Raw genomic sequence first — 25,925 nt, 5'->3', positions numbered from 1 at the left:
AGAAAGTCCTTATTTACATGTCCCTGTTATGATTGGATAATGGATTCATAATTTACCCAGGGGTTTGGGAAACAGTGCCTTTCAGATTTGTTGCTAAAAAAGGGATGAAAATGCACCTGTGATTTATGGGTTTGAAGGATTAAAAATGGTAGCTAAAAATAAAATAAAAATTAAATGCCATTCATAACTGTTGTCAAAAAAATCAGAAGCTGTTTCTTTATAATCTTTTCTTTTTCTTTTCCATTTTTATTTCCATTCTTATTCACTATCCCTTGTTTCTTTTCCAATATTTGTATTTCTATTCCCTCTAAAAACTTCTTCAATAAAAATTATATTTTAAAAAAGGAAGGCTTTGTGATACCTAACATTTATCAATAAGTGCATTAAAATTGAAATTCTTTGATCCGCTTGCTGATTTCCTCTTGAAGCATTGGAGAAGTTGCTGTATATAGTTCCCTGATATAGAAGGAGAGGGCAGATGTGTTCCAAGTCCTATAATGTTTTAAAAACCTCAGTCCTTCTTAGCCTCTGAGAAGTTCAGTACAGCTTATGCTTTAGCCTCACTATTACTTACAACAAAACAGATTCCTAGGCATTCTTTTTCAAATGTTCATTTCGTAGCCAAGATTTCTAGTGTGTTATATACGTAAACAATCCCCTGAGAGAGATGTATATATGTTAACTGTTCAAATAATACGGCAGCAGCAAGCGTATAAACTAAAAGCAGCCTGACAAGAAAACACGCGGGAACTTTGACAGCTGTCAAAGTTCCCCGCACCGCGCAGGCGCCACCACTGACAGCTCGCGGCTGTCAAACGCCGGACTACGAAGAAGCCTGAGCTGTCAAAGCGTCCACCGTACAGCGCAGGCGCAACCACTGACAGCTCGCGGCTGTCAAAACACCAAGACACGCGGAAGCCGGAGCTGTCAACAAAAGACGACGCGGATTGGTCCCTGCCTGACAGGGCGCCAAAAGGAACACCGCTGATTGGTCCTCACTACCAGCTGCCGGCTATAAAAGCCGGACAAGTTATTCTATGTTTGCCTTTGCTCTTAAATAAATCTGTTGTTACTAGCCTGTCGTCCCGAGTGGTCCTTCGGCTACTTCACTGGCGACGAAGGTGGGATCGCTCCGGAGCTGAAGTCACGGCCGAGGAAGGGAGTTCCCGGCAAGAGCTGTCACGGAAGTTTTAACTTCCATCGGAGCAACCCAGGACCGGACGACATGGCAAACTTCGGCCGTGTGAGGGAGTTTGATACCCGCCATCCCGAGAGATGGCAATCACACCTCGGCCAAGTCGAGGGATTCCTCCTCGTCAGTAAGATCACTGACGACCGAGCAAAGGCCGCCGCTCTGCTGTACATCAGCGGGCCCCCGGTGTACGATGCAGCCGTCGGGTTGTTCAGCCCAGTGCCCATCACTGAAGTCTCCTACGCGGACTTGGTGGACCAGCTGAGCAAATACTACATGCCGGCTCGATCAGAACTATACTGGCGGGTGCAATTCGCGCAAAAGAAACAACGGCAGGACGAGCCCGCCAACGAATTCATCGCCGGGGTCAGGCATGCCGCAAGGAACTGCTGCTTCCCCGACCTGGAAGACCGCATCAGAGACCAGGTGGTGATCGGTCTGAGGGACGAGAAGCTACAAAAAAAACTGACGTCCAAACCCGACATGAACCTGGCCGAGCTGACCAGGGAGATCATGGCATACGAACACAGCCACAAGAAGAAGCCGACCAACACGACCCCAGAGACCCCCGCGACCGTCTACCAGGAAAGCGCAGCCTTCAGCGACAGCGGAGAGTCGGTAGATTTCACCGACGGAGAAGCCCTACAACGCCGAATGGAGCACCGACAGCCGAGAAGGGGAAAGACGTCGGACCGCCGGGGAGCCAGGAACCCTCCACCGCCACCGCGTTACGAGCAACGAGCCGCCTGTGCCAGCTGCGGGGGCAATCATGCCCGAGGAGGTTGCCGTTTTAGGAACGCGAAATGCCACAATTGCGGGAAGACCGGCCACATCAAGCCGGTGTGCCGCAGCAAGGGCCGGGACAACATCAATGAGGTGGAGGCAAACCCCCCAGGTAGGCCAGCTGCCCAGGCCAGCAGAGAACCCCACCCAGGGCCCCTGGTAGAGATTGTGGACAGGGTAAACAGCATAAGCTCCAAGGTTAAGATCTGGGTCAGGATTCAGGGGGTGCCCTGCCACATGGAAGTAGATTCCGGGTCGGCAGTTTCCTTAATTTCTCTAACAACCTATCAGGAGATCTGTCAGAAGGGCCGAGGACAAATCCCCCTGAAACAAACTCAGGTACACCTAGCTGACTTCCAGAAAAACCCCATTCCGGTGGAAGGAAAAGCCAGGGTCGTAGTGCAGTACAAGGGGTTCAAGGGGCCCCTGGAGGTTTTAGTCACACCAGGGAACCGCACCGATTTGATAGGACTAAACTGGTTCAGTCCATTAGGTATCGCTTTAACTGGGGTTAACACCATCCTAACACCCAGCCTAGAAGCCGTTTGCGATAAGTTCGCCGACGTTTTCGATGGCACTTTAGGGAAATACACGGGTCCCCCCATCTCCTTACAGTTAGACCCTGCAATCCAACCAGTTAAGATAAGAGCCAGGAGGGTACCTTTTGCCCTTAAGGAAAAAATCGAAAACGAACTTGATCGCCTCGTAGGACTAGGGGTGCTTGAGCCCACAGAAGGGGGAACCTGGGAGACCCCTATCGTCACCCCAATCAAACCTAATGGGGAAGTGAGACTGTGCGCTGATTATAAGGCGACAGTCAACTTAGCCCTCAGCCCCCATACCTACCCGGTGCCAGCGGTAAGGGACGTATTTGCTTCCATCCGCTCGGGCACCCTTTTCGCCAAGCTCGATCTCGCTCAGGCGTACTTACAGCTACCTGTCACTGAGGACACTGCGGAGGCCCAGACAATTGTCACCCACCGCGGTGCCTTTAAGGTAAAGAGGCTCCAATTTGGCATATCGGCGGCCCCGGGTATATTTCAGGGTATCATGGAGAAGACCCTGAAAGGAATACCCGGGGTCTGCCCCTACTTCGACGATGTTCTCATCGCCGGAGAAAACGAAGCGAACTTAGCTGACAGGCTGTCAGCTGTGCTAAGCCGGCTCAGAGAAGCCGGCCTCAAACTTAAGCGGGAAAAGTGCTCTATTGGAGTCACATCCACTGAATTCCTAGGGTACAAAATAGATAGCCAGGGCATCCACCCCACCTCAGAAAAACTACAGGCTATTCAAACCGCACCCAGTCCTAGGAATAAGCAAGAGCTGCAATCCTTTTTAGGATTGTTAAATTTTTACCATGCCTTCATCCCCCATAAGGCCACTATTGCGGAGCCTCTGCACAGACTCCTAGACAAGGGTACAACTTGGTCCTGGACCAAAGAACATGAGAATAGCTTCCAATCATTAAAAAAGATTATCTGTCACAGTTCAACTATCACCCTTTTCAGGGAGGACACCCCAATATGCATCGCTTGCGATGCCTCTCCCTATGGAATCGGGGCTGTCTTAAGTCACATATTCAAGGACGGCACACAAAGACCCATAGCCTTCTATTCACGCACTCTAACCAAAGCTGAAAGAAACTACGCCCAAATCGACAGGGAAGCCCTAGCAATAGTAGCAGGGGTCAAAAAATTTCACGATTACCTGTATGGAAGACCATTTACTATAATTACAGATCACAAACCCCTGCTAGGCATATTCACGTGGAACAAAACTACTCCACAAATTCTCTCCCCGAGAATGCTAAGATGGTCAACCTTCTTAGCAGCCTATTCCTATCAACTGATACATAAACCAGGTAAAGAATTGGGTCATGCTGACTGCCTCAGCAGACTGCCCATACAAACCAGGGACCCAGACCCAGCCCCAGCCAGCCAGATTTTAGCAATCTCCCAACTTCCAGAATGCCCCCTGACTGCAAACATCATAGCTAATAATTCTGCCAAAGATAAAATACTTGCCAGAATCCTCAAATGGGCCACAACAGGATGGCCAGCTCAAAATCCACAACCTCAATTCCAACCTTATTATAACAGAAAAAATGAGATCTCAACACATAGAGGATGCCTGCTGTGGGGAAATAGGGTCATCATACCAGAGAGAAACATAGACCAAACATTACAAATTTTACACGAAGGACACCCTGGAATTGTAAAAATGAAGGCGATGGCTAGAAGTTATGTGTGGTGGCCAGGCATAGATAAACAAATAGAAAAGTACGTAGGTGGGTGTTATACCTGTCAAGAGACCAGGAATGAACCACCCCAGGCTCCAATCCATAAATGGGAGACAACAAGAAACCCTTGGTCACGTATACATGTAGATTTTGCGGGACCCATCCAAGGCCAAAGTTTCTTAATTGTAGTAGACAGCCACTCAAAATGGCTGGAAGTCACCCCCCTTAGAACAATAACGTCCCAAGCCACTATTCAAGCTTTACGAAAAATATTCGCTACGCACGGCTTACCTGACACCATAGTCTCTGACAACGGGCCTCAATTCACCTCTCGTGAATTTCAGATCTTCGCTATGAAGAATTGTATTAGGCTGGTCACGTCGGCGCCGTTCCACCCTTCGTCAAACGGAATGGCTGAAATTATGGTACGATCCACGAAAGAAGCATTAAAAAAATTCGTTAAAGGAAACTGGCAGAGGCGCCTCAGCCAGTTCCTCTTAGCACAACACACAACACCATGCTCTACGACCGGCAAATCACCAGCAGAATTAAGATGGGGGAGAAGGCTAATAACACGTCTGGACAGACTGCACCCTGACACGTATCCAGAAAAAGAACCACACCCCCACCCTACCCGCACACTCAACCCAGGTCAATTGATTTGGGCACGATCATACACAGATAAAAACAAGTGGGTCCAAGGAACAGTAATAAAACAAACAGGGCCCATCTCATACCTTATAGCTACGCAAGCACAGGGCAACATACGCCGCCATATTGATCAGCTCAGACCCAGACAACCACCACACAATTCTGGGCAACCAACCAATGCCAGCATACAGCTCCCACCGGAAATGCTGCCTATTCCAAACCAGGAAGAAGAACACCAAAACGAAGACCCGGAACCTCACCACCCTCCACCCCTTCGCCGCTCAAACAGGAATCGGAGACCACCCACCTACCTAAAAGACTATCAGTGGGCAGGTTCAAACATCCAAGAAGACGGAAACGCACCAGGGGAGGGGTAAGGGGTGTGTTATATACGTAAACAATCCCCTGAGAGAGATGTATATATGTTAACTGTTCAAATAATACGGCAGCAGCAAGCGTATAAACTAAAAGCAGCCTGACAAGAAAACACGCGGGAACTTTGACAGCTGTCAAAGTTCCCCGCACCGCGCAGGCGCCACCACTGACAGCTCGCGGCTGTCAAACGCCGGACTACGAAGAAGCCTGAGCTGTCAAAGCGTCCACCGTACAGCGCAGGCGCAACCACTGACAGCTCGCGGCTGTCAAAACACCAAGACACGCGGAAGCCGGAGCTGTCAACAAAAGACGACGCGGATTGGTCCCTGCCTGACAGGGCGCCAAAAGGAACACCGCTGATTGGTCCTCACTACCAGCTGCCGGCTATAAAAGCCGGACAAGTTATTCTATGTTTGCCTTTGCTCTTAAATAAATCTGTTGTTACTAGCCTGTCGTCCCGAGTGGTCCTTCGGCTACTTCATCTAGGTGTGCAGATCAACAGATTACATGATGTGACTATTCATGATGTTCATAAATTCTCCTTGATTCCCACATTCACAGAGTGAATGTTCTTTTTTATTGTTTAAAAATGGGATTTATAACTATTAATGTGACGATGCCATTTAAATCCAGCAATACAATAAAACAGATTAACAAAATTTCTTGCAATGCTTCCACTGATATATTGCAAGCTCTCATATAATAGAATGAAGCTAACTAAAGAAGTAAATGGATTTAAGATTAAGACAAATAACTTTTCTAACTTGCAGTTAATTACTATCTAAGGAAATCAGTCTTGAAGATAAGTATCAGAGATTAAAGGTGACATAGTATAATTCATACAGCTAGTATTAAACCAAGTCAGAGATAATAGAAGAAAAATTAATTAATCATAGTCTAGTAGTTCATTCAAACATTTCAAACAGACCCAACGGTTTTAAAAAAATTCGCACACACTTATAACTGGTTATTTCTAGTGCCATAGGAATGGACCATGCATGGGGAAGGTGTAGCCAATATTAAGATACTGATTTTGCATTCCAGCCCCTCAGTTTTGCATTCTAGTTCCTAATGGGACAATTTGGCATGGCCAACTTGCTACGGTCAACTCGCTGAAGGACATTTTTGTCAATGGAAATAATGTCAGAGAAACAGTGGTGGATAACATTTATCACACTGAGTTATCCTGTGTGGATTTGTTCCATGGTGAGATGGCTGCGGCAGGTTGGACATAACGAGTTCAGTAGGTGCAAGTAATCAAGTTCTCTTGCAGGCTGCCCATGTAACCCTTCCCATCCAACTCATTCAACATATTCCTTTTACCTGTAGTACTCCAAATCCAATGGGATTAGCTGCTGATAAAATACTAAAACCTCATACTCAGATCTCCAATACAAAAGCAGTCCAAGATTTCAAACTTTCAGTAATCAATCATATAAGCAATTCCAGAAACCATCCTGCAAGTAAGCATCCTAAGCAGTCAAATAAAAAGTATCCTTGAAGTGATGACAGGAAGCAGAGATCATAATCCATATTTAGGAAATCAATGCTCAGGGAGCTGCAAGTTTCAGATGAATCCAATACTTGCAGCCTTCCCAATCTGGTTCCTGCTGTCCAGTTCCTCACCTTGACCTCAAAGAATCTCTGCTCTCTAAAGAAGCAACTTCCCAGCTGTCACCACTTCCCAATTGGTTATGTAGCCCAGAACAGCTGGACTTCTATGACCAACTAGGACAAATGACGCTTTCCTCCCAGACATGGAGAGAAACATACTATGTGGCCAAGACACATACACGAGGGCCTGTATTTTGCAACACTGAGACACTATTGACATATTTCTCCCCTTTCCTTCACATTGTCACTCTGCACTGTTCCAAATCTACCACTACGATCAGAACAGTCCAAAATCACTGGAAGCAAAATCTTCAAAAATCCATCCAAGTTCTCCCAAAATAGAACTTGGGAGGGAACAAAGGAATAGACAAAGCTTGATTTGAATTGTCTAGTTTATATTTCCAGAAAGAGATAGCCAATAATTATTTGCAAGTTTATTCTACTCAACTATCTTTGGAAGATTCTTTGCTACATCTGATACTATTTGATTTAAGAATCTTAGATTATTCTCTGTAGACATGACTAAAATATCAGCTACTTATTTCTTATCAGTCTTCATTTTTCTTGGATTATTTTTACCATCTTACCTGATTAAAGAGTTCTTCCAAGTTTTGTAATTTCATTTTTTTCTCCTCATTGTTAATACTAATCTGTGTGCTTTTCCTTTTTAACATCTTATGTACTTATTTAAAATCCTTTTCACTTCTTTCTTTTGAACAATATTTTAAGCTATCCTAAGTAATCCAGTTAAAAATGAATACATATATTCCCCAACTGGCCTGCTTACAAATTATATCCATTGAGACATTTTCAGGAGATGCCTGGAAAGCAAAATTATCCACTCTAAGTTTAGAATCTAACTACATAGAGTAAACCTTCTCTTCTACCTGTACAGAGCTGTTTTTTCCAATAAGAAGCTATCTCCTTCTTACAAAACAATAGAAGAATTCTTGATTTATATCAGAAACATAAAGGCTCTTTCACTTTGTTTTTATTTACTATATTAACTGGAAAACACTCTTATTACAATTCAAAACTTTTCATTCTGTGTTTCCTTAATACATATTTTATATTAAGTATTCTTTAAAAATAATACATTAAACTATTGTGCCTTCTTCTAGCTGTTATAACCCAGAAACCAGAGTTTACAATTGTCAAGGGTTAAATTGAAGATTAAACCAAAATGGGAGAAGCTACAGTATGACTTAGTCACTAATTTGTTTATTGCAGCAATTTTTCCATGCTTGCTTATTTTTCTGCCATTTTTGCTTCTTGAGAACTGGACATCATTTATTTTAAAAATTTAACAGTAACTGAGAATAGTTTATATACAAAGATATCTTTAATTAACAAAAACATGTTTGTCTGCCTATCATAAGTTTATACTCACCTGTGTGCAGCAAAACTCCTCACACCCCTTTGCAAGCAAAAGTTCTAGGTCCCTTTCACACTGATCAGCCCATTCAAGTGGTACCCTATAAAATACAAAACAGAAAAAGATCTCAGTATGTATGTCAAATAGCATGAACAATACCACTTCCATCCTATGCACATTCTATCATTTGCCCCCAATACTGCCTCTATGGTTACCCTTCGTACACCTCTCTGAAATAAATTCCCATGAAAATAAAATACAATTTGTTATCATTTGGGGTTCAGAGTAAATACGATTCCCTTCACCACAGTATTTTAGGGTTTATAACAGTATTTTAATCATATTTTATTTATAATATGTACTTGTGTATCAATAAATAATCTGGCTTTTCTCATTTGTTCAGAGTACAAAACACAATTTCCTTTGGAAATCTTTGCAGGAATTATGGTAGAACTTAGAAAAAGTAGCACATTAATTTCAGCAAAAACAACTGTTACCTAGATTTATAGTCCTGAATCTGCATCAACAGGGACTCTAATCAATTACTTCCTATATTTGTTGTCTCTGAAGAAAATGAGATCCAGAATTAATAACAAGAATCACTGATGATTTTATCTAGATTTATTCAATTCTCCTGCATATGATTCAAGTTCAAAGATGTTATATTTTCAGGACTAAAGCATATATTTTTGATACTGATTGAAATATTTAAGAAATATCAAAACTACTGAAATTTCAGTGACCATATACTTTATATGATACTTGAGAACCATCTATTTTGTTCTGTGATAAAATGCTGCTTTAGGAGTTGAAAGCAACAAACACTTCCATATTTTTCTGGTTCACTCTAAGAGTTGTTAAAATGCATGAGTATTAACTTTTACATATTGTATAATATAGATTAAAATTATATTTAAAAACCAGGGTGCACATTAAAAATGTTCCTTGCTCTGTGTCTAACTTAGTGCATTACCACCTTCTCCAAAAAATATTCTAATATTTTATTATTTTAAACCAAAATAAAATTCTCACAAATCATGATTTATGAGCTACATTTCTAACTATGGTTCCCAAGTCAGCTATAAAATATAATTGAAACAAATACTTCTAATATCCTCCTTGCAATTAATTAAGAGGAAAGCATGGGAGAGGAGTTTCATCCATGCTCTGCTAAAACCATGTTTTAAATTAACATCTCAAATCTCTCATTATGGCTGATGTAACATTTTTGAATCAGTATTGGAAACTAAATCCTCTCTTGACTTTACTGCATTTTCTTCAGCACAAGAGCGATGTTCACTATTAATATGGCCATCATCATTTAATATGGTTAAAACAGATGCCATCTATTGATTAATTTGAAGGAAGTCTAGTGTTGCTGAAAGGAGAACATTTCAGCACCTTCTTCAGCCAAATAATTACCAATGACTTTTTGTAACTATATGAAAGAATAAGATTCCCTTGTTTTATGAAATCATAGCTGAACTTCACTGTTATTAATGAAAATAGTGCAGGCCAAAATAATGCAAGTTAAGAGCACTACAGTACCAAAGAGACACATTATAACAACTCTTCCTGAAAAATGTGACCAAAGAAAGGAAAATGGGGAAAGATACCTGCAATTTATGGCCAATTCCCAATTCTTATAGTCTGGTTGAAAGATCATAAAAATAGTGCTATCTTTCAGTTTTAGTTTAATTAATCCTTTTATCTTAAAAAAATAGTCTTGATAAACTTTTGTTCAAAATACTATTTATGTCATATAAGTAAATATGAGTTTCCTTGGTTGCTACAACAGAAGATGAAAGCAATCATGTATGAAATAGTGTAACTAAATCGCTGGCCACTTTAAATATGCCTTCATATTGCTTTATTCGGTTATTCTATTTAAGTGGTTTATCAAATGTAATCAGGCTATATGAACGAGGTTAAAAACAGTAACAGAAATGATCACATCCATGTATTTGGGATTACAAGGAAGCAACATATGATACTAAAATCAAATGCAACTAAAAGAGTAATGGATTTCAAGAAACATCATTTCATCCTTGAAATCAATGTTTTTATGCCACCCTACTCTTTTCCCCAAATCTACAAACAACCTGTGAGATGTTCTTATGCTTTATTTGGTGGAGGGTGAGCATGCGGACCTGGCTTGTATTACCGAAACCTGGTTGGGCCCAGAGGGTGGGGTCCCTTTGGTTGATCTTTGCCCACCAGGTTTCCGAGCGTTACACCGGCCCCGGGCTCATGGTAGGGGTGGGGGAGTGGCGGTAGTTATCAGGGAGACCTTATGTCCGCGGGAGACCACCGTCCCTCAGATAGTCGGGTGTGAGTCTCTCTTTTTGAGGTTTGGTTCGGGGGCGCAGTTGGGCTTGCTGCTGGTGTACATTTCGCCTAGTCACACAGCGGCAGCCCTGCCTGAGCTACTCGATGTCCTCTCCGGTTTGGTGATTGAGTTCCCCAAACTTTTTGTTTTGGGTGACTTCAATCTACCATCCCTGGGAGGGTCATCTGAGTTGGCTCGGGAGTTCATGGCTTCCATGACGGCCATGGACCTGACGCAGGTAATTTCTGAACCAACTCATGAGGGAGGCCACACCCTGGACCTAGTTTTTTTATCTGGACGATGGTTGGATGATCTTGGTGGGGGCTCTCCACTTATTATGCCCCTGTCATGGACGGATCATCACCTCCTGCGGCTGGTCTTCCGTTTTACCACCCCCCGCCGTGGGGATACAGAACCAATTAGATGGTACCGCCCCAGGCGCTTAATGGACCCCGATGGGTTCCAGGCAGCGCTGGGATCCCCACCTGCTTCCGTTGCTCACAACTCGGCGGATGCCTTAGTGGAAGCCTGGGAAAGGGCGGCCACTGAGGCACTGGACCGAGTTGTACCCTTGCGGCCCCTGACCCGGTGCAGATCCCAACGAGCTCCATGGTTCTCCGCGGAGCTCCGGGAGATGAAGCGTCGGAAACGGGGCCTAGAGAGCTGCTGGAGGTCCAGCCGATCCGAATCTGACCGATTGCGGTTAAGAACCTATATTAGGTCTTATCTCGCTGCGATGAGGGTGGCGAGGTGTAATTACTTCTCCACCCTCATCGCGTCCGCAGATAATCGCCCGGCCGCCCTGTTTAGGGTGACTCGCTCACTTCTTAATCAGGAGGTGAGGGGGGATCCCTTACAGGGTCGTGCCGAGGAGTTTGGTCAGCACCTGTCGGACAAAATCGCTCGGATTCGGACCGGTTTGGACTCCAGCTGGGCAGAGTCTGACGATCAGGACACGGGCGGTCTTGTCAATGTTATCTGGGAGGAGTTTGATTCTGTGACCCCTGATGAAGTGGACAGGATTATGGGGAGGCTGAGCTCCACCACATGTTTATTGGATCCGTGCCCTTCCTGGCTGGTTTATGCAGCTAGGGAGAGGACACGAGGCTGGTTCCAGGAGGTGATATCTGCTTCTTTGAGTGAGGGTAATTTCCCCACCGTCTTGAAGGAGGCGGTGGTGAGACCCCTCCTCAAGAAGCCTGCCTTGGACCCAGCTGTGTTAAACAACTTTCGTCCAGTCTCCAACCTTCGCTTTCTTGCGAAGGTTGTTGAGAGTGTGGTGGCGCATCAGCTCCCTCTGGTCCTGGATGAAGCGGATTATCTGGACCCGTACCAATCGGGTTTCAGGCCCGGGTACAGCACGGAGACGGCATTGGTCGCTCTGGTGAATGATCTCTGGAGGGCTCGGGATAGGGGATGTTCCTCTGTCCTAGTCCTATTAGACCTCTCAGCGGCTTTCGATACCATCGACCATGATATCCTGCTGCGGCGTCTCAGGGGATTGGGAGTGGGAGGCACAGTTCTTCGGTGGTTCTCCTCCTATCTCCTGGGACGTTCGCAGTCGGTGTTGGCAGGGGGGCAGAGATCGGCCCCTAGGTCTCTCTTTTGTGGAGTTCCTCAGGGGTCGGTTCTCTCGCCTCTCCTGTTCAACATCTACATGAAACCGCTGGGTGAGATCATTCGTGGTTTTGGAGTTGGGTATCATCAATATGCTGATGATACCCAACTTTTTATTTCTACCCCAAACCACCCCAGTGATGCCCTCGCTGTGATGTCCCGTTGCCTGGAGGCGGTTCGGGTCTGGATGGGGAGGAACAGACTTCAACTCAACCCGGACAAGACTGAGTGGCTGTACATTCCGGCATCCCGGGACATTCAAAATGTTCCATCCCTTTCTATGGGGGGTGAGCTGTTGCCCCCCGTGGATAGGGCTCGCAACTTGGGAGTCCTCCTAGATTCACTACTTACCTTGGAAGATCATGTAGCAGCTGTGACTAGGGGGGCTTTCGCCCAGGTTCGCCTGGTGCGCCAGTTGCGGCCCTATCTGGACCGGGATGCCCTGTGTACGGTCACTCATGCGCTCGTGACCTCTCGCCTTGACTACTGTAATGCTCTCTACATGGGGCTTCCCTTGAAGACCACTCGGAGGCTCCAACTGGTACAGAATGCGGCCGCGAGAGTTGTCTTGGGAGTTTCCCGGTACTCCCATGTTACACCTTTGCTCCGCGAGCTACATTGGTTACCAGTTGTCTTCCGGGTGAGGTTCAAGGTCTTAGTGATGGTTTTCAAGTCCCTACATGGCATGGGTCCGGAATACCTCGGGGACCACCTGCTGCCGGCGTCAACTCCCCTCCGCCCTGTGCGTTCCCACAGAGAGGGCCTCCTCAGGGTGCATCCAGTCAGAGAATGCCGGCTGGTGGCCCCCAGGGGGAGGGCCTTCTCTGTGGGCGCCCCGGCTTTGTGGAATCAACTGCCGGTGGAGCTCCGGATGGCACCGGATCTCAGCTCCTTCCGGCGCGGGTTAAAGACCCACCTGTTTGAACAAGCTGGCCTGGCCTGATGGGGAGTTAATTTGGGTTTTAAATATTTGTATATTTTATTGTTTTATCTTGGGCATTAATTTAATTCTATTTTAACTTTTGTAGTTTTGTACTTTTATCATATGCCCTGTTCACCGCCCTGAGTCCCTTGGGAGAAGGGCGGTATAAAAATTTAATAATAAAACTAAACTAAACTTTAATCTACCAGTTTTAGCCACTATTTAATTACTCTGGGTTAAAAAAATAACGGTTGAAAAATGAAGTGCAGATCATAAGCTGCAGAGAATATATCTGTTGCATTTCACCATCTCCCTTCAAGACATCTATTCCTAATTGGCAAGTCTAACACAAAATAAAAAGAGAATCCCTATGAAAAATGTGAAGATGCAAAGAACTATGTGAATCTAACCAATAGTTTGAAATCAGTAACAACTTCATAATTTGACAAAGGAGATTAAATGTTGCTGTGCCAATTTTATCAACGTTCCTCTAGAACAGGGGTGTCAAACTCAATTTCATTGAGGGCTGCATCAGCATTGTGATTGCCCTCAGGGGGCCGGGTGGGTATGGCCAGCGTGGGCGTGGCCTACTGGGTGGGCATGGCTAGAGTGTGTATGGCCTACTGGGTGGGCATGGCCAGCTCTACATCGTTCGCATCAAGGGTGCCTATGGGGGCCTGGGCAGGAGTGGGACAGATCTGAGGGTCCCTGGCAGAAGGAGGGTCTCTGGGCCAGGGCCAAGGCAGTGGGGGCCGTTCCCTCACTGTTTCCAGGATGGCTTCGCACGCCACATGAAACCACTTCGTGGGCCGGATCCGGCCCCAGGCCTTGTTGTTAGACATGTCTGCTCTAGAAAATTCAATTAGGTGATAGAGTATTATGCTGATAGATGCCAAATACTTTAGATTAAAATATTGACACACCAAATATAGCCTTCAATTCTTATTATATTTTAATAGATTACTAAAATCATTCTTAATTGGACTGATAAATGGAAATGCTAAGATTATGCATCAAGCTACAAGCTTAAATATTTCATAGTTAGCATCCATTGTCTCCTTTTATTTTTAGCCTTTTAGATTTTTTTAAACAAGTTTTATTTGTTATGTAGTTAAAATCTACATATTTAGAAAGCATCCTGATGACTGGGTAATCAGAGATTCAGTAACAGAGTTTTCAGTACATAATTCAGGTTACAGGTTATTATATTATTCAAATTTAGCCTTTAACATTCCAAATAATATTCACAACCCAAATTTCCCTTATTTCATTACAGCAAATACTATAGCATCTAACATGTACACAGTGGCTGAGTAGCTATGTTCTACCTAATAAACATCATCTGTTTCACATCCTAATACATCACACGTTACTGACAGGACCACAACCTATGTTTATCAATCTACAACTATTTATACACAACCAGATTCTGTTTTAAATTTTAGCTAATTCTTGATTCTTAAATAGAATAATCAAATGTCTTTTAACATCAAAAGTGGGATCTATAAACCAAATTTCCATTGTCAGTGCACAAATTATGTCTAAAATAAGCCTAATATAAACACATTCTAGTTCTATCTCATAAACATTTTCTATTTTAGATCCTGATAGATCACTGATTACTAAAAGATAACCTTTAATGGTTCTCTAAGAATTCACTTTTTAAATCTAACTCTGGGTTTCTTTTTTTGCCAATAAGGTTTCCAAACCAAGGCCTTTGAATTGCCAGATAGGTCTCCCTTCGTTCCAATACATATTATTTGCTTTTTGTTTTTTTATTAGTTTTCCAATATTACAATAGTATCTTTAAAAAGTAACATGGTGTCTGGGTTACAATAGTTCCATTTCAGACAAATACATATTATTACAAATCTCCAAATTGTTGTAACCAATACTTCCTCTCTCTTTTTTCCTTTAATACATGCTATCTCTTATCTAAATTAGCATACTTCTCATTGCTATCCATCATTCATTTAATATTTTCTTATATTTATCAATACTTTAGTATATTTTATATTTTAACATTCCATCTTTAAAACATCAAACACCTTATATATTTTTCTAGCTTTAATTTTCGATATTAAAATTAAACGTTTAAAATTTCTCATTTTCATATTGCTAAATAACCTCCTTTCCCTTTACACAATTTTCTCCAATACCTAGTAATGTAATACACTTCTTATTTATCTCATTTTCATATCAATATTAGTAGTATAATATTAGAATAGTAATTAGAATACCAACTGCAAGGAGGAGAAACAGGAGGACAATATAATATTCTTGTTTCTCATTTATATTTCCACATATTAAAAATTAACCAAAATTTCTTCCGTTTCAACATTTAATACATCCTCTCATGTCACTACATCCAAGTATATTAGTTACATTCTATCATTTTTAACATATATAAATCTTAATCCATATCATTTAAGGAACTCTCCCAATACTCCCATGTAACATCTCTTCTCCGCGAGCTGCATTGGCTTCCAGTTGCCCTCCGGGTGAGATTCAAGGTGCTGGTGATGACCTATAAAGCCCTAAATGGCATGGGCCCGGATTATCTAAGGGAGCACCTGCTGCCAGCGTCAATTTCCCATCGTCCTGTGCGCTCCCACAGGGAGGGCCTCCTCAGGGTACCGCAGGTCAAGGATTGCCGACGGGCGATCCACAGGGGGAGGGCGTTCTCTGTGGGCGCGCCTGCCCTATGGAATCAACTGCCAACGGAACTCCGGACTGCCCCCGACCTTCGTTCATTTCGCCGGGACCTAAAAACCTGGCTCTTTGAGCTATCTGGTCTGGACTGAGGGGTTTAATGTTTTTAAATTGTGATTTAATTTTTGTGGCTAGACTTAATTTAATTTATTTTAATTTATTTTAATTTTATATTGGATTGTTTTTAAATTTTGCCTTGTAAACCGCCCTGAGTCCTTTGGGAAAAGGGCGGTATATAAACCAAATAAATAAATAAATAAATAAATAAATAAATAAATAAATAAATAAATAAATAAATTTCAATGTTAGTATTCATACATCTATGTTTTATTTTTATTTTTTTTAATTAGTATTTTTATCTATTCATCAAAACAATCTCTCATAATCCAAGTACAATCCTGTCTATTTTGCTATTATCTATTTCAGGCCTCTTAAGAATGTCCATATTTCTTCAATCTTATTCTTGCTTTCTTCCTTTGCCATAGGATCATTAAAGCATTCTTGTGTTGTTGTATCATATTGAAGTGGCCCTCTAGTCTCCACTTTTGAAGGATTGAGGAGTCTGTTGACAGCACCAAATCTTCTCATTATTTTCGCCTCTTGATATAATTGTCCTAGTCTGAATAGATTTTTTTCCACCTTTTTTCCATTATAATCTTCAAAAGTCTGTATTTGTTGAATATTTAATTCTTCTGCCAATGTATTTGATTGTTCAATTTCTTCTGTTAAGTTCTGTCCCAATGAAGTATTAGTTGTAGTCACAGTTTGAGTTTGTTTCTTCGAGATGCTTTCTAGTTCTTTTCCAAAAGCTCTTATCGCCAGCTAAAGAAAGGAACTGATAAAGTTTGGTAAGATATTTCCCACATAGCATAGATTTGTTTTTGAAACTCTTCCATACTGAAGTTTCACATCTGGTGTTCAAGGTTAATCTTATCTTGTTTTTCTTAAATATTTTCTTCATTTTTTAAAAGAGAAAGTCAGATTGCAATTTCAGGTTTAGCCACTGGGTGTCCCCCAAGTACTTTGAAATTTTGTTTCTTTTAGTCCTTTTCTTTTTTCAACTTTTTTTTTTAAACACCCCTGGGCTTGCTCCCCGCTTATTTGAAGGGAGGATTGAATTTCCCCCTCCCTCTCCACAGGGGGGAAGGTACTTAGCAGCTTATTTAGGTGAAAAGAAGAAGATTAAGGTATAAGAGAGGAATCTTACCCCCGTCTCTTGCACACTGCTTTAATGTTGCCTGATGGTAAGTTTGACTTCGGCTGTCTGCAGCCTAGTAACTGGCCATATTACTATGCCCAGTCTTTCATCTGCTGGTATGAAAGGAATGCAGGCACTAACGGGGGGTTGCGGCTCCCTCGCGTTTCTGCAAAATCCCCTTCTATCTGGTTGCCCCTCCAAGGCGGCTCTTCGGCCCTTTTAGGACCCCCCCTGTGATGTGAAACTGGACGTGGAAGACGAGAGCCGTCATCCAGATGTCTATGTCGCTTGACTTGGCAAACCGGAAGTCCTAATATATATTATTTGAATCGAAGGAGGCCATCTAGCCATCAGTGATCCACAAAAACCAAACCATTTGTAATCATTATGTTGTTGCCCTGTGAGTTCTAGTCTCTGTATTTGCTCTAAAAACTTTATCTTCAGTTCGGTCTGGATTTCTCTTCCATCTGGTTTCATCTGCTTTAAGTAAAGAGTCTTATCCAATTTTGTAATTAATGCTTGGCTATCCAGGCTTTCAGGAAACTGTCTTTGTTGATCTTCTACGTCCTCTATGTTAGCATCACTATCTTGTACATAGTATACTTCTAAAGTTATAGCCTCTTTTGATGGAGTCAAAAGTTGAGTATTAGGTTTTCCCATAGTTTGTTGTTGGTCCTTAACGTTATTTGCCATAGTGATAGTTCCTTGTACTTTTAGAGTTGTTGGTTCTTTGGATAGTTGTTGCTTATTTTCCTCTGTCTCAATAGTAATATCTTCTAATTTTGTTATATTCTGAAGTATAAATTCTTTAGTTGCAGTCTGGGTTTCAATTTATAACTTAAGGTTGGCATGTAAATTATTAAATCTGGAGATAGACATCTCAGTGACTCTGTAGATTGTTTCAAGTATGAGGTTATAATCAAGCAAGGTTTGTGGCTGTTCCTTCTCCATTTTGTAATAATTATAAATAGTCCTTGGTGGAGGCTATGTTTCAAACAAAAATCAGTAAGAGTCCACCTCCACAAGTCTAAGCCAAATTCATCAACAGCTGTTTCAGGTTTATCTTAATGCCAAGGTCAGTCCAAAATGTAAGCAAGCTTGTTTGCCAATAGTATTCACTAGATATCCCAGAATACTTCAAATCCTTTTCAGACAGTATCTTTTTATTTATTTCTTCTTTTTTGTCCCCTTTTTCAGACTAATAGGTAGAATAGTCCATTTCTGTAAATATAGGAACTTTGGGCCAAAAATAGAAAGGCAGTAAGTCCAATAAATCAGTATAATTTAGTAGAAGACTCTTTCTTTTCTCTCCCAATGTAGACAAAGGCCGCTCTTAGAGAGGGTGGGGAAAAAATCCCTTCCCTCTCTCCTTGCAGGGGAAAGCAAATTTGAGAAGCTTTTGGCAGGGAAAGTAGACAATTAGGAAAACAAGAAGGCAATTCTCACCCAGTTTTCAAGTGCTTTCAAGTGCTTTGTTGTGCTTTTGGCTTCGGCAGGAAATGGCTAAATGATGGGCCATGGGAGTGGCCAATCCTTTCTTCTTTGGTTCGAAGAGTAGCTCCAAGCCGACGGGAGGGCCGCCGCCCTTCTACCACCGACTAGAGAGACCTCTCCCCTGCTCATTGCCCCTCCAGGGTGACTTTAGACCCCTTTACAGGAGCCCCCCCAATGAAGAAATCCAGGCGACACGAGGAGCGATTCCCTCACTTGTCTGGGAGCACCAAAATTCTGGAACCGGAAGCCAGCCTTTTAGATTTTTTTTAAGCCAAAACACCATCAATATTTTCCATTCCTACCCTTAATATCTCTCTAGCCCCAAAAAAATCCAATAAAAATTACTGGCACACTGAGGACCAAACTGAGATTTACCAAAAAAAAGTTACTAAACCGTTGGTACAAACCCAACTGAAAAATTGAATTGCAATTTCAGGTAATTAAACTGTGCAATAAATGTAACTGTGCTGTCATATGAAAACAAAGTTTAGTAGAATATTCTACTAGCTTCCATAAATTATCCTTTCTATACTCTTTTAAAATACTATGTCATAAAATTTAGCACTGAAAAACAAGAATACAGAATCAATGACAATGTAATGGAAAAGAGCATCAGTACCATAAATTCTGAAATATATAGATACTACCTAAGTAATTTATGATAATGATAGAATATTATGAAAGTGACTATATAAAATGCAGTAACAAATAAACATTCAAAATGTTAAAGATCAACATAAACTATTTATCTCTGCATTTACAATTCTACATTGCAGGTCTTCCAGACTGTAGTACAGAAGACTCATCATAATTAAATTAACTTATCTATATAGTTTTTAATGTATCTTTATTTTTAGTATTTACTAAAGCAAAATGATTTTCAGTAGAACAGAACTGGCATTTATTGTGAATGGATCATTTCAGTAAATGTTCAGAAATCTATGTTAGCTATCAGGAGAATTTGGGAAGGGTGGAATGTTTCTAAGTCACTGGCAACATATTGTCTATTTCTAACTCTTTGATTTTACATTTAAATTCACTTCACTGATAAATGGAATTTTCACAAAACTGAAGGATTTCTAAGCCATCCCTAAGTAAGCAAAAATAAATAGCCTGACAGAAGTCTCTCCCATCCAAGGGTATGTATGTATGTATGTGTATGTATGTATGTATGTATGTATGTATGTATGTATGTATGTATGTATGTATATGTATATGTATATGTATATTATATATTATACATAAATTATATAAGTAATATAAATAAATGCATTAAAGTTAAGACCTCTACAACTTGGATGATGATGATAGCGATGACTACAACGACAACACTAAGATGCAATTATCAAATCCATCCATCCATCTAACAACTTCCAGTAAGCACTATATTAAACCATCATCACTTTCAATCCAATGCCCATGCTCCTTTAGGAAGGAAACCAATTGGATGCAGAACTGAAAATCTACTTTTCAGTGGAATGTTATAAAATCATATCCTCTTTGCAGGGCTTTTTTGTCATAGAATGCTCAGAACGGAGTTCCGGCACCTTTTTTGGATGGAACCTTGCATGGTAGGCAAGGCAGGTTGTATGACATGTGTGAGTTCCAGCACCTTTTTCTTTTACAAAAAAAGCACTGCCTCTTTGTAATATTGGAGGGCCATCAGGACACATTAAATACTGCATTGCTATAACTCTGCTGCTTTATATCTTGAAGTCCTTCCCTTCCAAAAATGAGTAAGTGGTTTTCATAATCCATTCCAACATTTATTAGAAGTACAGTAAGTGGTTCCATCCCACTCTATGCCAAAACCTTTTGGAGTGCAAGATGGAGAAAAGAGCAGAACCATATATTTCTGCTCAGTCTTATGCATGATTATTCAGCAAAGTTCATCTCAGGAGGGCATAAAATAATTCTGAATTGGTTTTTGTTCTCCTAGTGAATTCATTGTCAAACCTAGAATTCAGACTCTTAGTTTCTGACTGTACCTGACTGCCCACTCCAACCCCAAGCTGTTGAGAAGGCGCTTTATTTACCTTTACCAAAAGGTGATATAAAGATTTCACACGTAGCTTAAGGATGCTGAATTTACCAACTCTTTAATTTCAATGAAGAACACCACAAAGATCTGTTCCCTATTATGTTATAGCATAACAACTAGCAACATTGCTGGAAATATATAAGAATACGGTTACAGTAATTTCAGTGGAATATTTGATATACTGGAACACCAAGGAATTCCACATATAGTTTTGGAAAAGCTTCCCACACGTTAGTGGCATTGTTTTAAAGATACACTAGATCATCTGTTGGATTTTTCCTAGGAGTAAACAGTTAATAACTTACCGTATTTAATTATAACTAAAAATATTTCACTTTGATTATGTGTTATTTAAAATAATAAATCAGAGATCCTATGCACAAAAACAAGGGCTTTTTGGAATTAAAGATAAAATTTATGATGGCAAAAATAAAACTTTATTATTCAGTTGGAACTGAAGTATAGTAATTATTATAATGGTATAAATTTGACCAATAAAGCTAATCTACCATTCTCTTTACTTTTCCAGTTTTGAAGTCAAACGTCTAGATGTTCAATGAAACATATTTAGTAATAAAACTGCCTCTTTACTTGTGATCTTTGTTCTTCACCTCTTTCACTCATTTTTCTTTCTTTTCTTGATAGTATTTCCTTTAAATACCCTGCTGATCGAAGGATACAAAAAGAACTCATTTCTTTCCTAAAGTGTAAAATATTTTCCTTTCAATAATATTTTTCCACAAGCCCTAGAACTGTAAAATTCTTAATTCATTTCTGATTTGGCCAAATAGGCAAAACCTTATTCACATATACTTATATAAGGATAGTCTAACTCTAACTCAAGAGGAGAGGAGCAGACTCAGATGAGACCTATCATGAAAATTTTATACTGAAGATCAAGGAGCAAATTTTTTTCTTCCATCTCCTCAAGTGTCAAATAAATGACCAATGCAAAAGCAGAAATTATTAATCATTTTCAATTTCAGTTTAAGATTAAAAGACCTGATTATTTAGTTGCTTTTACATATTCCCTTTTTAATTATTTTTTCCAAAGTTAATCTAATGAATACTGCATAAAAATAGTTTATACCTTCTTATTGTATTCTAGGAATTTTTAAAATTTAATATGCAGGGAGGGAGGAAGAGAGGGAGGGAGAGAAATGCACACTACTCAAATCTGTCAGGTGATCCAAGTTGTTGTGAATGTAGAATTTCACTTAAGTTTCTCTAATTTTCAAAGTCTTCTCTAGCTAATCATATTAATTTATTAAGTTGGTCAACTCTTGAGAGGAAAGCATTTTCCCTCACAAAAGTTGGCAAATACTATATTCCTTTCACAGGCCATTTGCAAAATACTAACTAGATGGTAATAGCTTTTTGTTTAATTTAAAAGCCCATCAACATTTCATTAAAACTACTGATTTAGCATCAATTAACAAACCACAATTTATCTCACCCCTGCCTCTTGCTCGTAGTATTTCTTAACTCTGTCCTATAATCTTTCAATCAGAGCTGTCATTTGGCAATTGCTGCATTAAACTAATTTTGTTTTACTTATTCGTACCAACCCAGCCAGAAACAAGAGCAGAATGGAGATCTAGACATCTGCTCTCACAGGATGTTAAGCAGAGGTGTACAAATAGCATGAGAGCATTTTAAAAGTTGTTTTTGAGAAACTCTGTACAGTAAAAATACAAAGGGTTCTAATTAGAAGCCTAGAGAGGCTTATATATGGGGAAACATTTTAAAAGATCCAGACCCCTTCATCTTGCTGAAGGAGATGAAAGAGTTACCAAAGATAACCAAAACGATAAAACATAGAGGTAGGTCATTTCCCTTTTTTAATACACATATTTCTGCTAGAGAAACAAGACATTCTTTTGGATATCTTTTTTTGTTCTCAGAAAGTTATGTTTTGGAAAACAGTGGTTTTGACATAATAGAAATTTTTAAAGTCTTGACAGCTACCAGTAATTACCCATGACAAACAAATCAAGCTGGTCATTTGGAAACAAACAAAATATATTGGCTATTATGCTTTTCTGTGAATTGGCCTAATAAAAACATTTTGACAATGTGGATTGTATTCACCATAGCCCCACATATTCATAAAATTCTGTTCCATCTCTATTGGGAAAAATTCACTGGAAGAAGCCAGTTGGACAATTCATCTGCCCTAGTGAGGCAGGAGCTAGTACTGCAGTAGCTATGTTTCCAAAATGAAGTTACTGCAATTTTGCAGAAAGAACAGAACATGTGGAAGAACTTTTTTTTAAAGAAGAACAATCATATTAACAGGAAAATCTGCTTCCTTTTCTCTCCCCTACAACCAGATTCACAATGACAGGAAATGTAGGCTTATTACTAGAAGACCAGAAGACTACAGCAAATCACAGATTAACCTTAAATATGCTTCCATAAAACATATTTAACAAATATTACACAATAGTTCTGAGTATCTACTTGAAGGTACAGGTGGGTCCTTGCTTATCGACTACCTTATTCAGCAACAGCTCAAAATTAAAAAATACTGTTTCATCACATCTGTCACAGTCATTACTACTACTGTCACATCAGACTATATTCCTTGTTTTATACAGCAGCACTGTCCAGAAGTTATTCCAACCTGCCAGCCTTGAAACCCCACAACCAAGGAATGCCTATCACTCTTTCTAACCATACCTGGCTACTATCACTTCTAATAGGTTTATTGGTTTTCATCTTGTACCAATCTTGATAATCTAATAAATTACTATCAAGTCAAAGCAAAGCTTAAGAGCTTGACATTACTACAACAATTTTTGTATAATTTCCTTTCAATTTGTTCCACATTAATTATTGTATTGTGTTTATGTCTAGAAAAGAACGGTTTTAATATTACTTTACTAATATTACGTTATAATTCTTAATAAAATTATTTGCAAAAAAGAGAAATAAAACAGTGATTTTAAAGAGAAAAGGATAGTTCATTTACAATAGCCATTAGTGTTACTCTTGTTCTGCTAAGTAAATCAGTAGCACAGATGTTAACATGCAGAATTGGCAATTCACCTGCAATTATAGCCAAAAGACAGATATGTGGATTGTTGTAACTAGGGTCTAAATTAGTGAGTAGAAATCTTTTTGTTATGAATGATAACTGACCTAGGAAAGCCCAATCAATGATGGATGAATCCCAATCTGATAATGAGGAGAACCATATTCTGGTAATCAAGACAGCCTTGTATTGTGAAAAATCATACTTTGATAATGTATACCCATAATGTTTTTTCAATAAGGCAAGTCCGTCCACATTCACACTTAATTATCATTCCATTGATTGAAACACATGGTCCTAATTTCCAGCTTATATGAACTGATAGTCCTAGAGGTTCACATACTTCTTTAGTTTTCAATCATTTTTCTCAATAAATGAACAGGTATAATGTTTTGACATTTATTTAATTGGGCTATTTTTTATCTAGCTTTAAATCTTGTGTACAGATAAGATCATTTTTTGGATAATATTTATGCAAAAATGTGCAAAACTTCACAAACATTTAAGAATCCCCTATGTTTAAACAAAAGCTAATACAACTTCCACATAGTACCAAATGAATGTAAAAACATTATTTATGCATTTATGTATAGTTGTTTACAGATTCAAAATATGAAAACAATACAATTTGCAGAAAGATAGTGTTTAAGTTTACATCATGAGAATTTGTATCTGCCTATTTTGTAAAACTACAGATTTATTGAAAGATATGGTTTGACAGATTTTCCAGTAGATATTTATCAGAACTAGTCACACAGAAGACTGTCAAAACCAGTTCTCTCTTTCCAGAACGCTGAACACAGCATAATAGATTTAAATTACAGAAAAGGAGATTGCAATTGAATATTAGAGGAGGAAAACGTCAATTATCCAAGAGATGCTGGCTTGGCTCTCCTAAATGGGATAGGTTCAAGTGGAGACTAAATATATCCCAGTTTCATATTCTATAATTGGCTTCCTGCATTGAGCGGGAGGTTAAACATGATGGCTTAAGTGATGTCGTCCAATTCTAAGATTCAGTAGCACTGCTTAGTTCAATCTCTTCGCAAGTATCATTTTCCCGCCTCTCCTTCCCCCATCTCTCTCTCTCTTTCAAACAAAATTTAAACAAAGTAAAGAAAATAGAAAGGAGTAAAGAGTGCAGGGAAAAAGAAATAAAAAGAAAAAAGAGAAGAAAGTAAGAATAAAGGGGGGTAAGCATTTAAATCAGTTACTTCCAACCTTCATCAGAAGTATAAACAAATTTAGCAACTTTTCACCGTCTCTTAAAGTTATAAACATTTATCTTTTCATACCACATCCCATCATTTGGCTATAAACAAATCCATAAATCATCATATTTTGAGTTAGCAGAAAGTCCAAAAAGGGAGTCAGTTATTTTAACCTTGACCAAATAAACCAACCTTATATTTCATTTTACCTTTTACTTCTAACAGTCTTAATCAAGTTTGCTCAAATATTATTGAGGGACTTTATTTCTCTTTACTTCTTTGACCCTTGGTATGCATTTATATTTCCTTCTTACATTTCAAAACCTTAGCCAATTTCGTCATCCAGTGAAATATCCTTTTCTAAATCTTTACCTGTCAGTTTTAAATCCAATTTTTGATACCATCTTTATCTTGTCAGATAAAATTTGTTACATATCTGACAATTCTTCAATAACATCTTTGGGGACAGACTATCCATAAACATCATTACTTTGTTGATACTGTGGCTACAATTTTCTGATTTCATTCTTCAAAGGTCTACTTCAGTATTTCTATTATCATAAACATCTTGCAGGCCTTTATATCATCTTGCTATCTAAAATCTTTAGCCCTTCTAGTGTCCAGTTTTTGAAATCATGAAATTATTTCTCTATGTTGTGTCTTGTAAAAACCAAACCAGATTATTTCCCCTGTGATGCTCTATGTACTTTATAATTTATTCCAAAATTTTATTGTAAAGGTTTCAACATTCCAATTTTATCTAGATCCCTTAGTTCATTTATAACTTTCTAAGATCAAAATCTTATTTAACTTTTTGCTGTTTACTTCAAATTATTTAAATTTTTAAGCTTATAATTAGAGTATTCTTTTGTTCAGGATTAAAGGAAGACTCACCCGGCATTTTCAAACTTGTCATTCCAAATATCTCTAAGAGCTTGGAAATAGCTAATGAGCAATTAACAAAAGGGATTAGAAAGTAAGCTTTGAGAATTTAGTGTCCTTTAAAAGACTGCCCAGATGGCTAATTCTGGCATCTCGTGTCACTAACACCCATGGAAACCACTGGTCTGCAGTCTCCTCACAGAGAGCCCCATTCAGAGCATATGCAAGTGATGTTCTGTCCTCTCCTCTCCTT

The 25,925-nt window shown here is 39.9% G+C and overlaps 1 protein-coding gene across 1 annotated transcript in view; it reads right to left on the bottom strand.

Moving 5' to 3' along the window:
* Positions 1-25,925, bottom strand: part of PTPRF (protein tyrosine phosphatase receptor type F) — a gene marked incomplete at its 3' end in the record, with an annotated part of 545,489 nt that overhangs the window by 449,689 nt on the left and 69,875 nt on the right. The window contains exon 2 of the mRNA XM_083360223.1: positions 8,245-8,329. The remainder of the gene's footprint in view (positions 1-8,244; positions 8,330-25,925) is intronic.

This window comes from Vipera ursinii (genome assembly GCF_947247035.1).
Source record: "Vipera ursinii genome assembly, chromosome: 3".
NCBI classification, from domain to species: domain Eukaryota; kingdom Metazoa; phylum Chordata; class Lepidosauria; order Squamata; family Viperidae; genus Vipera; species Vipera ursinii.
Note: the sequence above shows the minus strand (reverse complement) of the source record. Positions and strands in the feature narration are given on the sequence as shown.